Source organism: Carica papaya, chromosome 3 (assembly GCF_054855325.1).
Source record: "Carica papaya isolate Zhongbai chromosome 3, ASM5485532v1, whole genome shotgun sequence".
Lineage (NCBI taxonomy): Eukaryota > Viridiplantae > Streptophyta > Magnoliopsida > Brassicales > Caricaceae > Carica > Carica papaya.
Genome location: NC_142311.1, coordinates 6,904,745 through 6,920,346, shown reverse-complemented (window position 1 = coordinate 6,920,346; position 15,602 = coordinate 6,904,745). Strand labels below are relative to the sequence as shown.

Genomic DNA, 15,602 nt, shown 5'->3' with positions numbered 1-15,602 from the left:
TGGTTATTCCTCCTATCCTTTTCAGGAGGTGAAGTTTACCCCGGGGTTATATTCCCAATTTCTGTAGGGATAAAGGAGTAGTTACTCATTTGCTCTCCTAAGCAGACGCTCAGTTGAAGTATTCTACTTATTGCTTTTGGGATAAAACTGGTATTATATTTGTTATTGGTATCTTCTATTCAAGTTGAATTGCATTTACAAACCTGGTATTATGTTAGAGTCCCAACTGATGGATCTTGTAATGGGACAGTGAACATAGAATTTTCTAGGAATTTTTTGAATGTTTTGAGTTTTTCTTCCTTCACCTACTTTTGCTCTAATTTATGAGTTCGTTTAGGGAGAAGCCAACAACCTCTTTAGTAGGAAGTACTCAAACTCTGTTATTATTCTTCTTGCATAATCCTGTTCAAAGACAGCAGTAGAATTTATTACAATGGAAACACGTAATTATTCCAGAAGTTCTGTATATCTAGATTTTATTAACTGCCTTCTTTTTTTTTCATCCTCGACTTATTCTTATACTAACTACCAACACCTAATAAATAGACTCTAGAATGTATATATAATTAGTAAAAGATTTAAATTAAGATCCCTTACATAATAACTTAAAAATACTAAACAATATCAAAAAATAAGTCTTTTAAAGGAAATATTAGAAATGAAAGACTATAAAGAAAATTATAAAATATTTAGGCATCTACTCGCCGTCTTTAATGGATCGAGCCCGGGAACCAAATCATCTTGATATGAAATCGTTAAGTAAGGAGTGAGCTACACTAACCCAGTAAGGACGTCACACTATATCACTGTCACAAAAGTAAAGGTTGGTAGAAAACCAAAAACAACCAATGGAGCACAAATTTTAAACAAATTCATTTATCAATAATCAAATCATTTACCGTCCACTTACCTAAGTGAGATTTATAAAAAACAACCCATAGAAACAATAACATCATAGATATCATGAAGTCATACATAATCTATAACATAGCACATATCATACTTTTATATTTCAATCATCAAACAACAGTTGCTCCATTTTCATCAGTCTACTAGTATTCATGAGGATCCATAGGGGTCCTCGCTACACGTGAACCATTCCCTTAACAAACTTAATTTCTAGGGCCATTCCCATACCTCGTCTAGTATGGGTGCCAAACAATAAACCTCAATACCCCATCTGGTATGAGGGTGAAGCGAGCCGTCCTCATACCCCGTCCGGTATGAGCGCCAAAACATTTAAAGTCTTCATACTCCGTCTGGTATGAGACATCGTTCCTGGTAAGGTTCCCTATGGACCCAGTCCGTCCACAATCTCTCAGGATATCTAGTGAGGCTGTCATCTTATCCAATAATCAATTCACACCCTTTTCTATTTTTTCCTTAGTCTCCGTTACCCATTCAAACATGAATATTTAAACAAACAACGTGCATCCAACAAGGCAAGCACATCTTAGATTCAAAAAATTAAGCAGTAGTGAAGTAAACAGTGATTCATGCATTCAAAATTATAAAATAAATAAACCAGATACCGTAATGCATTTAAACTGTAAAATAAATCAAATAGGAACTGACAGAGAAATATGTCCGATAAGGGCTTTATTAGCAACCATAATTAATTATACATATCTACTCAATTTGTACAAAATACAGTTTTATCATTTATTCAGACTTCAATTCCATGATAGGAAATAGGGTGAGGGGTCCTTACCTAATCTGACGCCGAAAACTAGATTTTCACTGCGCCCACGGGCTGTTCTTAAGTTCCCTGAATTTTTTTTTTCTGGGAATTGAAACGCGCTTACAGTACCTACATATGTCCCAAATAACCTGAAAATCAAACCCAGGGCCTACTCGGCTAATTTTGAAATTCCGGCACGACGGCTCTGCCGTGCTCCAGCGACGGCGTCGCCGCTCGCGGCGGCGATCTGCCTCGGGTTGGCTGTTTTCGATCATTTTTGGCCGAATTCAGCTAAACTTACACTGGTTCCTATGAGAAAATACCCATAGGACCCTCGGCGGACCGAAAAAACACAAAAAATTGAAACTTACCGGCGGTGGGGCTCTCCGGTGCGGCGACTCCTCTAGCTCGCGTCGCAGTTTAGTGTTTTACTTTGGCCAACCTGTAGATGAGGAAACGGTGGTCACAATGGTGGAAAAATTATATCGAACAGGAATCGAAAAGGGCATCATCGGAGGCAAAAATTGAGACAACCCGAGGCGGCGCCACTGGGTTTTGACAGCGTTTTTTGGCTAATTAGCTGATATTTTTGCTCCGATTTGGTTATAGATGGGTTTAGAATCGAATTCTGAGCCAATGAGAGAATTTTAACCTCGTTTGGCGACCGAAAATTGCTCCGGTGCGGCGGCAGGTGGCAGCAATCGGCTCCCTAACGGTTGGGCTGTCTTTTCCGGTGAGGGGCTCTGGCGGCTAGGGTTAGGGTGCGGATGTGATTATTTATAACCATCCGCTTTTAATCTGAGCCGTCCATCACGATTCTATCTGGGTCGTCCGATCGTGATTAAATAGGAAATGAATATGGACCGTTCATCGCGATGTAATCTGAACCGTCTGTGCGCGTGCAATCTGGGCCGTCTGTGCACGTTTTTGATCTGGGTTGTCCGTGAGCGCGGGAACGGATCTCAGTCGTTCAATCGCGCGCACGCGGATCGCCCACGTGTCTCCTTTCCGCGTGGCCTCCTGCGTCAGTGTCTCTGCCACGCGGCGCATCCTGGTTGGCCGGGGCTGCTGACCGGACAGCTGACGTGGCACAATTTTTATGAATTGTGTTTTGACTCCAGTTTTCAATTTTTTTTCTTTCAAAAATACTCACAGAACCCAAATTTTCACTCATTTTTTACAAAATTATTTTCAATTAAATTCCTAAATAATTTTTACCCATTATTATTATTATTATTATTTCCATTAAAATAAATTAAACTAATTTAAATTCAATGTATTATTGCATAATAAATCATTATATTCATATAATAATTACAAAATAAATAAAAAATAAATAAATAAATAAAATTAAGGAAAAAAGAAAGGGTTGGGGTGTTACAGGGGTTGGGTTGAAATTTCCTAATGGGTGGACTATGCATTATTTGAGGAGAATTTTGAGGATAGAGAAATTTTTTTCCTTTTAAATCTTCTTCTTTTCTTTTAAATCTCTATGTATATTTAGAGGAATATAGTACTTTTTTTTTACAAGAAACCAATAATTTATAGGAGGGTGGTCCTATTGGTCTCATAAAAAATGGAGGTGTCATCAAGATTTATGTCAAAAATAAGAGAGTAGATATCCAGATTGAAGAAATGACTGAGAGAAGAAAGATATGGACTCCACCCCTGTATAAGACTACTCGAGGAGTTCTTCACAAGTACAGGAGTTTAAAGAATCTTTCTTACTATCTGCTTTCTAGGGTTAATTTATTTAACGATCTAATAACTTTGTCTTTGATCCAGTACATAAAGAATGTGCAGCCGGCATCAAAGGGTTGTGTAACTGATGAGTAGAATAGACAAAAAGGCAGTTCTTAGAAAGCTTATAGAGGGATTGTTAGCCTGTGCGTACTCACGAGAAAATGACATATTTGGCTATCTGTTGCGGCTCGTATATGCCTAACTAAACAAGACAATTTTCTTTATGTTTAATTTTGTCAAGTTTTGTTTCTTGTCCTTGTTCTATTAAAAACTACTGACATTTATTAATAGCAAATGTTTATTCTGTAATTATTTTTTTGTTTATCCTGTATTCTTCTTTGAGTTATCATTTTTAAAAATATATTGGTGATATAAAGAAAGATCACAATTCAACAAACATATACTGAGTAATATATTATAAGATTAACATGTTAGAAAGAGAAGTTGGAACATGTAGAAATTGGTGCAAGTGGTATCAAGGTGGAATCTGTTAAATTCAATCTTTTGCTCATGACATGTTCATGAAGTTGTGAGCTAAATTTCATTTTGGACAATATTAGAAAGAGAAGTTAGAACATGTAGAAATTGTTTTAAGAGGTGGAATCTATTAAATTCAATCTCTTGCTCATGAGATGCTCATGAGGTGGTGGGCTAAATTTCATTTTGAACAATATTAGAAAGAGAAGTTGGAACATGTAGCAATTGCTGCAAGGGGTATCGAGGTAGAATTTGTTAAATTCAATTTCTTACTCATGAGGTGGTGTGGTCAAATTTCATTTTGGACAATATTAGAAAGAGAAATTTGAACATGTAGAAATTGGTGCAAGTGGCATCGAGGTGGAATATGTTAAATTCAATCTCTTGCTCATGAGTTGGTGGGCTAAATTTCATTTTGGACAATAGAAACATAAAAATATTTTGATTAAGTAGAGATTTATAACATGTTTAGTTAGTTAATTGAAAATCGTAATGTAATAATTACTAATTAGGAAAGAATGTGTTGCAATGAAACTGTGATTACATATTAATTGAAAGTATATATTATTACATAATATATTAATAAAATTTTATGTATTATTTTTAAGTTTTATTTCATAGTTCACAAATTATAAAAAAAAAAAATGAAGAAAAAAGAATTTAGAAATGCATCTACCTTGTCACTGAAAATTCCCATAAAGGAATATCATAGATGAAGGTAGAGTATACAAACAAAACCCTTTCCTATTGCCTAACATATATTTCACAAATTATGACTTTTAATAATTGAAATTTTTTTTTTGTTATAGGTTATTTATTTTTAAAAAATATAATTTTCTCGTTCTTTGTCATAATTTTAATCGTTGAATTTTTGTTTTGATTTATATGCGTATTATGTAGTTAAGATAATCATTTGGTAAAACCAAATCACTTGTTTTCTCGTTGTTCTTAGCTTTTTTTTTTTTTTTAATTTAAAGTTTCATATTTGTTTCGATAAGTTTAAACTTACAACATTTGTGATATTAATTTCTCCATTTCTTATACGAAAAACATATAATTTATCAACTCTTTATATATACCGTTGTGGATAATGTTATATTTTAACTTTATTTGGTATTGAATTAAATAAAATAATAAAAAATAAAATAAAAAAAGTCCTTAATTTTTCACATAATCTTCTATTATTTTAGTTATCATATTAATAACTAGAAAATGTAAAGAAAAAAATAAATAAAAAATAAAAAGGCAAAAGTTACTTAATTAATTATATGGTATAATATATATATATATATATGGTTGAATTTTAATTTAGTTTTGCTCTTCCCTTTGCTTATTTTTCGTCGCACGGGCTAGGCTCGGAAATAAACCAAACCAGGCCGAAGTCCAGCCCGAGCCTTTCTCTCTCTTCTTTTCCTTCGGACCCAGCCTCCAAATACTCTTTATAAAACCTCCCCCCTTCTTTCTTTCATGACAGAAAGAGAAGATTAGTTTGTGTTCTCTCTTCAAAGTGAAGCAGGGGGGGAGGAAGGTTTTTAACTTCGGTTCTATCTTCTTTCATTGACAGAAAGAAAAGAGAATAGTTTTTGTTCTTTCTTTCTTCAGACTGAAACAGGGGGCAGGTGAGGAAGGGTTTTCTTGGAGAAGAAAGGGAAACTCGAACGGTATGTCCGCTCCTCTACCCTTTTTCTTTCTTTTGGGAATTCTTGAACTTGGTTCGTAAAATTAATCTGGGATTTTTGCTTTCTTTTTGGGTATGGTATAACCTTTTTCAGTTGATTAGCCATTATGTGATTTGAATAGATTCTGTTGTCTAATCTTGATTTGGGAGTCCTTCTTATTTGTGATTATGACTTAAATATGATTGAAATGGTTTTGAACTCAGAGAAATATTTCCGGTGAGCCAGAAATTATGTTTCTTGGTCTGGGAAATCTTCTGGTTCAAGATCATCCAAAATCTGGAATCATCATCATCAAATCATACATGGTTTAGTTTTTTAAATTGACAGATTATTCACCCGATGAAGGTTTTCTTTCTAAAGTATGTATACTACTTTATTTAGTTTAATATGATTTATGTAGCAATGCTTTTTTCAGAATGCTTCTCTTGCAAAGAAATTTATCACACTATCTTCTTGGTATTTATTTCAATGCTTTTACTATCCATTGTAGAAAGTTCCAGAAACTCTATTCATATTGTAGTGATAACTTGTTGTACCATCTAGATTGAGGAACTTCGGAGTTCCCTCTCATAGGAGTCTAGAGATGGTAATTCCTGAAGTCTTCTTATGCGAGCTTTATGTTTTATGAGTACAAGCTTCTTAAAAAAAAAGTGTAATGAGTTCAAGTTCGGATTATTATTTTTTCTTTTTTTAGTTTTTTAAAGTTGGATCTTGTGACTGGCATTGATCTCTTTGTTGTTCAGAGTCTTGATATATTGGAGGGAATGGATGCTGCAGCTGAAGACCGGAGTGATCCTTTAAGTACAACCAATCACTTTCCCAGAATCCAACGTGATTCCAATGAGTAATAATTTTTTTATTCTTCTCTTTTGTTTGTTGGCTTTATTTTTTTCTCCAAATTGTGTGCATATTATGGCGAATTAGATTCTATTTATAATTCTTGCATAACTCTAGATCATGTAGTAAAGCATGCTACCACCTAGCAAATAGAGGTGAGGATCATCAGCAAAATGAAATATCAGTATCAACATAGAGAGAGCAAAGCTAGGTGGTAGCATGCTTTACTACATGATCTAGAATTTTGCAAGAAAGTTATAAATAGAATCTAATCTACCACAATATGCACACAACTTGGAGGAAAAAAAAAAGGTCAACAAACATAAGAGAAGAAGAAGAAAGTTATTACTCGTTGGAATCATGTTGGATTCTGGGAAAGTGATTGGTTGTGCTTAAAGGATTACTCCGGTCCTCAGCTGCAGCCTTCATTCCCTCCAGTATATCAAGTCTCTGAACGATAAAGAGATCAATGCCAGTCACATGATCCAACTTTAAAAAACTAAAAAAAGAAAAAATGAACTTGTACTCATAAAACATTAGCTTGCATAAGGAGACTTCAGGAGTTACCATCTCTAGACTCATATGAGCAAGAAATCCGAAGTTCCTCAGTCTAGATGATGCTGCAGGAACCCGGCTAGAAATGTGACTCCTACATTGTCTCATTTCACGGGAGTAGAAAGCTTGAAGAATGTGTTTGGAGCTGTCTGAGTGAATAAGTTATTGAAGAGCTTTTCTACTTGGAAAGTACAACAAGTTATCACTAAAGGAACAACTTCCTACAGTATTAAAAAAGTTTTTGGAACTTCTACAATGGATATCTAAAAGCATTGAAATAATACCAAGAAGATAGTGTAATAAATTTCTTTGCACTAACATAAGTCATCCTAAACTAACTAAATTAGTATATATGCTTTAGAAAGAAAACTTTCATCGGGTGAAGAATCGTCAATTTCAAAAACTAACTAGGCATGATTTGATTATTCTAGATTTTAGATGATGTTGAACTAGAAGATTCCCCAAAAGAACCAAGAAAGACAATTTCTGGTTCTCCATAAACATTTCTAGAGCAAGCACCATGATTCTTTGAGTTGAAAATTATTTCAATTATATTCAAGTCAAAATCAAAATTAGACAATTGAATCTATTCAAATCACCCAATTCCCAATCGACTGGCTCAAAAAGAAAGCAGGTTTTACGAAACAGGTTTGAGAATTTCTAAAAGAAGAGAAAGAAAAATGGGGTAAAGGTGGGTTCCCTTTCTTCCCAAGAAAACCTTTCTTCACCTGCCCCTTGTTTCATTGTGGAAAATGAAAGAATGCAAACTAATCTCTTCTTTCTGACGATGAAGGAAGATGGAACCAAAGTTAAAAATATTCGTTGAAGCGGGAACGTTTTATAAAGGCTATTTGGAGGGCCCTGTGTGGGTTGGGTCCGAAGAAAAAGAAGAGAGAGAAAGACTCGGGCTGGGCTATTTTCCGGCCTGGTTTGGTTCATTTCTGGGCCTGACCGGGGAAGAGCAAAACTAAAACAAAAGAAAGAAAAGGGATGGGGCTAATTGTGTTTTCAGGTTTTGGCTAATTTAGTTTTTAGAATTTGGAATAATTTGGGTTTGAACAAAACTAAAATATAGATCTATAGAACAGTAGAATATTTATTTATCTAATTATAATTGTATAGTATAATTATATATGCATGTATATATATATATATATATTGAAAGTTTTCTCAAAAAATTTTAGGAAGGTTGAAGAGGCTATCTTAGTTAAGGAAAGGAAAAGAGTAACCTAGGTTTGAGACACTTGTGCGAGCTGAGATGGAGAAGGTTAGGTTCTGATTAAAAAGAAGAGATGAGGGTTTGTTTCTAGCTTCCATAGAGGGAGGAAATGAAGATTAAGAAGGGAATTCGATGAGTAACAATTCCAAAGACAATTAGTGAAGAAGGAAATTGAATGAAAGATTGCCCAAAAAATAGGTATATTGAATTCTAAATTTCCTTTTTTTCATTTATTTGTTTTTCAAGTTTAAATTTATGTTCTTTTGGACACCATTTTATTTTATGTTTGGAAGTGAGATGAACAAAGAACGAATTGGTATAATCTGTTTGTGTGAAACGACATGATAATTTCATATGCGTTTTATTATTTTTATATTAGATGTAACTTGTACAAGCGAGGATCTGCATATTGTTTTTGGAATTAATTTGATTCCATTTTCAGGTTGGGTTAAAGTAGGTTTTCTATTCTTATATTATTAAAGTGGTAAAGAAAAATGAGTAGGCAAATTTGTTAAATTCCTAGGATTTGTTGATTTTGTGTATTAGTTGAGGAATGTTATTTTCATTTGTATTATTTTTTTATTCATGTTTTAGATTGATGTCTTCAGTTGGTTTTTTATTAGAATTTAAGACACTATTGTGTTTTAGGAAGATAAATAATATGAATAATTAGTATTAACATGTTCTATAAATATATTTAGATAAATATAATTGGTTTCTTTAATTTGGGGTTTGAACCTTAGTAAATATATTCAATATTTCTTTTTAAGTATAGTTAATTTTTCCCTTCCATATTAAAGAAAAATATTTAAAAAATCAGAAATAATGGGAGCAGGTCTTGGAAAGGTATCTTTATGTGTCTTTTTTTTTTTTTTTTCTTTAAGAACATTCTTTTAAAGAGGAAAGGTATATTATGGTAATCAGAGTTCTGATTTGGGATAAGTTATTGGTTGGAATTGGATTGAACTTTTTATTTTCCTGACAAGAAGAAGTAGCTTGAACATTTTATCATCTGATTTTCTACATTCCAAGTGGATGGGTATGACTTAAGTGTTGTTATCTATTCAACCAAGAGGTCTTGCCTTAGTGGTTATTCCTCCTACCCTTTTCAGTAGGTAAAGTTTACTCCTGGATTATACTCCCAATTTATGTGGGGATAAAAGAGGAGCTATTCATTTGCTTTCCTGAGCAGACTGTCAGTTGAAAGTATTCTTCTTATGCTTTTAGGATAAAATTGGTATTCTATTTGTAATTGGTATCTTCTATTCAAGTTGAATTGCATTTACAAACCTGGTATTGGGTTAGAGTCCTTACTGATGGATCTTGTTATGGGACAATGAACATAGAATTCTTTAGGAATTTTTTGAATGTCTAAGAGTTTTTCTTTCTTCACCTTCCTTTTGTCTAACCGAGTTCGTTAATAGTGAACCCAACAATCTCTTCAGTAGGAAAGTACTCAAACTCTGATTATTATTTACCATGCATAATCCTGTTCAAAGACAGCAGTAGACTTTATACAATGGAAACATGTAATTATCCCAGAAGTTCTGTATATCTAGAATTTATTAACTACCTTCTTGTTTGATCCTTGACTTATTCTTATACTAGTAACTACCAACACTTAATAATAGACTGCAGAATGTTTTAAAAGATAAAGCACTCTAATGCATCTACAACTAATTAGTGGTGAGAATTTTCTTTCTTCATTGATAAACCTTAACAAAATGTGTTACTTATTGTATTGTCCTCAACGTATTTTAGTACGACGACCATCTCCCTTCATTGCTGTGTTGGTATTGGGTACTGCAGGATGTTGCATTGTTTGTAGGGGCACATGATGTGGTTAGAGGCAGGACTCCTTCAAGCAGAAGTTTGACACTCTTAACCAATCCGATGATAGTGCAGGAAAATGAACCCCGCATAATTTACTTAATCAATTATATCTTATAATATATATATATATATATATTAAGAGGTTGAACGAAACATTTTATTTGTAAAACTTAGGTGTGCTTGTTGTGTGTGTGTGTTTTTATATATAGATATATGCAGCTTCTCAAAAAATAAGGAGATAGAGAATCTATATTAGATTAGATGTCTTTTTTGTGTGTCAAGATTTGGATTCTTTTATTCACCATTCATGAAATGATCATTACTACATCAATTGGTTTGTATAGACTTAACTAGCAAAATATTTTTGTATTAGAAATTTCTTACCAATTCATCCTGTCAACAGTCTCTCAATTTCTGTATCTATCATATTATATCAATATCCAACCACTCTGATTCCCTGCTCGGAGCAATCTCTCTCGCATCTGTACCAGCTTTATTTATGCAGTCAAAGAGTCTGACCTTGACCGTGATTTTTAATAAAAAAAGAACGGTTAAAAATAAAAACCAATTGCAGTACCATAATTCACTCCATTTTTAATTATGGAAATCTTGGCAGATCCATCTCTCAAATCTTGATAGATCCATACTCACGTTCACTCAATTATTGATGTGATCACCATTCGATCAGATAAGAAACTTCTTTCCTTTCTGTCTTCCACGAGGAAGTGAGGTATGGTGCTGGAACTGGGTTTTAATTTTTAATGTTTTTACGATTGTTTTTGTTTTCCTCATTTCACGAATAGTTTGTATTTCTGGATTATGCCTTCAATTTGTTTGAAAGGCACTAAGATGATGATGACATAATTGAAATAAGCATTGGTCCCTCTTCATATGCCTCTGTTGAAGATTGAGTTTTTCATGAAATACGAAGTTGACTTTTTTGTCATTTCAGCTCCAGAATTATCTATTTCTACTTTTTTTTTTTTTTTTTTTTTTAATGTTGATAGCTTTAGATGGTAAGCTGTCAAATAGGAATGAAGCTTCATAATTTTTTGTTCAGCTCTATATTTTTCTGATTTAATGATGATAATTAGCTGGTGACTTAATTTGTAATTTTTTTCCATTTTGTATATATATATATATCAAATTAATGAAAAAATCTAGGTCATTGAACACTTTCTCAGCAGCAGGAAACTCTTATTTTTTTGCATTTTGTCCTCTTCTCTTTTTTCTATATTCTTCCATTTTTCTAAAAATTTAATCCACTCATATCTCAACAATAGTATCAGAATTGCTGTTCTTGTGGGCTGTGAGGAGTTAAACAAGCTTGTTCTTTGATTAAAGTTCATCAAGTTGGCAGAAAATGACCATGAATGTGAACTTACCTGCACCACCAGTGTTCACAAGAGAAAATTATGATTATTGAGCTGTAAGGATGGAATCATATTTGCTTGCTTATGACTTATGGGCTGTTGTGGAGGAGGATTATGTTAGGGTGCATTTACTTGAAAATTCTATATTAACACAAATTCATTAAGATGCATATGACTCTATAAAGAATTTGAAAGCTTTATCCATTATCCAATTAGCTATATCGGAAGATATTTTTTCAAGGCCTAGTAGGTTTTAGAATGACAAAGAAAGCTTGGGATTATTTAAATAAGGAGTATGCTAGAAGTGCAAAGGTGAATGGTGTAAAATTATTAACATTAAAGAGGGAGTTTGAGCTAATGAAGATACAAGAAGGTGAAAGTGTTAAAGACTACTCTACCATAGTTGTGAATCTGGTGAATCAAATCAGAATGATCAAAGGAGACTTCAAGGATTAAAAAGTAGTAGAAATGAAGATAATCAACCTTCCTAAAAGGTTTGAATCAAAACTCTCAGTAATTGAAGAAACATGTGATATTGAGAAGCTTACTATTGCTGAACTTATTAATAAGCTACAGACTCAGGAGTAGAGAGTTTCAGTCAGAAATGATGAGATCACTAAAAATGCTTTTCAAGCAAGACATACAAGTTTAGGACCTTAACTTCAAAATATGAAGGTCAATCATCAACAAATAAAAGAAAGCAGCTATAGAGTTCAGAAGATTCATCAGAAAAAAGAAAGTCTTCTCCTTATAGACGTTGTGGTAAATCCAATCATCCTGAGAGTAAGTGCTGAAAGTGTGTACAATGTAAGATTTGCAAAAAGTACGATTATTTAGAAAAGGTGTGCTGAAAGATAAAAAATCAAGCATCACAACAAAAGAATGAGCCTTAACAACAACAACAACCACTTCAATAATAGGAAATCTATTTTACTGAGAACCATAAATAGTAGAAAAGTCATCTTTTCATGATGACTGAGGCATCTTGTGTGAGTGGAAGTATTTATGGTATGAGGACAATGGATGCACAAGCCATATGAGCAAGGATCATATATTGTTCAGCAACTTGGATATTAATTGCAGAACTAAAGTAAAACTTGGCAATGAGACAGTTGTTAAAGATCAAAGAAGATGCTCAATATTAGTTCAAACTAAGCAAGGTATTAAACTCATTAACTAATGTGTTCTTTATTCCTGATTTATACTAAAATTTGTTGAATGTTGCTTAAATGTAAAATAAGAGTTATTTTATTTTGTTCAAAAATGATTACTGCTTTATTTATGATGCTACAAATATGCTAGTAGCAAAAATCAAGAAAAATGATAATAGTTATGTGTTTGGTTTGAAATATGCAAATCAACATGCTTTTATTGCTAATGATGATTTGATCTGCTTATGGCACAAAAGATTTAGTCATGACAATAGATATATTTGTCGATGAATCAACATTTTGGAATTGGGATAAGAAACAAGTTGAAGCAAATAAGCTTATAGAAGATGCAGTTGTTGCAGCTTCAAGTTTACAAAGTGTTCTTGTTGAAAAGGTTCAATTTGATTCTGTAGAATTTAAGGATCTAACTGCAGACACACCAGACACAAAAACTAAGTTATTGGCAGAGGATTATGAAAATTATAATTTGACCATCATTAAACTAACAAACTATAAGGAGTCTAGGACATACAAGGAGTGGCAGCTTGCTATGCAAAAAGAGTTTTTTATTGAACAACCTAAGGGTTTATAGTTGATGGAAATGCTTACATGGTATATAAGTTGAAGAATGCCTTGAATGGCCTAGTGAAGTATCATTTTCTTTGTGAAACTGAGAGGGATGGTAAAGTTCATTTGGTGTACTGCAATTCTAATGCAGTAACTGAAAAAAAAAAGAAGAAAAGTGGGGGAAACGATGTCGTTTTGAAGGGGGAAAAACGACGTCGTTTTGAAAGGGGGAAAACGACATCGTTTTGAGGAAACATGTGAGATATAAATAGGGGACGAGAAAGAAAAGAAAGGGGAAAGAGGAAGAAAAAAAAAGAAGAAAGAAAAGAGAAAACAGAGAAGGAAGAGAGCGAGAAAGAGAAAAAAAGAGAGAAAAGAAGGTTCGAGAAAGAGAGAGAGGGGAGTCGGAGCAGAGAAGAACGAGAAGAGAGAGAGAAGAAGAAAAAGGATGGTAACAATGCGATCAGCGGGAGGAAAGAAGATGAAAATGGGAGGTACGGTAAAGTTTAAGTTTCATGTGTGGATTTGAGTTTGCAATTTTGGTGAGAAATCTGGTTTGGTTTGAGATATAGAGTAGATTTGTGAGTACATTTAGAGGTGGCGGTATACGGAGGAGGCCGTGGAGGGGAGTGAGTGCGGGGTGTGAGTGAGATTCGTGAGAGAGAGTAGACTTGTGTGAATACACATGGAGGAGGCCGCGGGAGGAGAGAGAAGGAGAAATGCGGTGTGAGTGAGGTACGTGAGAGGGAAGGACTGCGGTGTGAGTGAGATTTGTGAGAGAGAGTAGACTTGTGTGAGTACACATAGAGGAAGCCGCAGGAGGAGAGAGAAGGAGGAATGCAGTGTGAGTGAAGTCCGTGATAGATAAGGATTGTGGTGTGAGTGAGGTCCGTGAGGGAGAGGAGTGTAAATGTTGAGATTTGTGAGAGAGAGCAGATTTATATGAGTACACATGGAGGAGACCGCAGGAGGAGAGAGAAGGAGGAATGCGGTGTGAGTAGGAACACTTGGAGTATGCCGCGGGAAGAGAGAGAACGAGGAGCTTTGTGGGAGAATGGAATTAGTGTAAGAAGAAGAAAGGAAAATATGGTTGGGGGTAGAGGTATGCTGGAAAATTAGAGAGTAGGAAAGGGAGATCTATGGAGTGTGTATGGTGGGAATTACTTATAGGTTGCTGTAAATTAGTGGCTGACAAGAGGAATTTGCTGTTGTGTGCTTGTTAAATGTTACTATGTGTCCTATAGGGGGACGCCGACATTGGTTGTCACTACTAGAGGGGGTAGGTTTGGAAAATTAGAGAGTAAGAAAGGGAGATCCGTGGAGTGTGTATGGTGGGAATTACATATAGGTTACTATAAAGTAGTGGTTAGCAAGGGGAATTTGTTGTTGTATGCTTGTTAAATGTTACTGAGTATACTATAGGGGGACGCCGACATTGGTGGTCACGACTAGAGGGAGTAGGTCGATCACCGATAGTGGTGTTGGTGGAGAGATCCCGACGAACAGGGGGTTAGGTCGCCGATGTTAGTGACGGGAGAGAATAATAACTGTGTGTGTGTGTATGGCCTGTTAGGGGTCGAGAGGTAGATAATGGTCGCCGATGTTAGTGACGAGAGAGAATGATAATAGTGTGAGTGTGTGGTTTGTTAGGGGTCGAGAGGTGGATGATGGTCACCGATATTGGTGATGGATGAAAATGTTTATATGCTTGGGGTGGCATTGAGAGACGGTCACACTGGATAGGTATGATAGTTGAGATACCGGGGTAAGCTTTAGTCCTGAGTAGTCCCATGATGATAATAAGGTAGGGCTTAGGTTAAGTAATGAAGTACGTGTAGAAATATTGGATTTTATATTGTTGTATATCATACTTGTAATTTAATTTTTACTGTATTGAGTCATATAAACTCACTCTTTATTATTCACAGATGATGTAGGAACGGAGTCCAAATCGGAGTTACTGGTGTCCGAACCTAGTGTATAGAGCGATAGGATAAAGAATTTCTGTTTTTGGCAGAATTGAGTGTGTAAAAGTTGATAGTAGTATAGATAGTATATACGGTTGTACTTCGCGTGATGTATCATATATGATTGCAAGTTTATCTTGACTTTGAGTAAGAGATCATGATAGTGTTTCTATGTGCATAATTGATTTGATCATGGAATTATTTTGTTTTAACTACGCCATTAGAAGTGAAAAAAAAAATGAGGCGTTACATCTAATGATCAATTTGTTGATATAAAAGCTCTGCCTAATTATAAATTTGAAGATTTGAGAGTTAAATTTGGTTTGTTTAATAGAAAACTCAATGAGTGTTAAAGATTGAATTTTTCATAGAACAAGAAGCTGAATTTTTGTCATTTCAGCTCCAAAATTATCTATTTTCTACTTTTTTTTATGTTGATAACTTTAGGTGGTAAGTTGTCAAATAGGAATGGAGCTCCGTAATTTTTTGTTCATCCCCGTGCTTTTTTGATTTAATGATG

The 15,602-nt window shown here is 34.3% G+C and overlaps 1 long non-coding RNA gene across 1 annotated transcript; it reads left to right on the top strand.

Annotated features, from left to right (window-relative positions):
* Nucleotides 1-5,245: 5,245 nt before the first annotated feature.
* LOC110813984 (uncharacterized) lies at nucleotides 5,246-10,968 on the top strand. Its single transcript, XR_002539592.2, has 2 exons — nucleotides 5,246-8,389; nucleotides 10,001-10,968. It is a non-coding gene; the product is annotated as an uncharacterized LOC110813984 (long non-coding RNA).
* The last annotated feature ends 4,634 nt before the right edge of the window (nucleotides 10,969-15,602 follow it).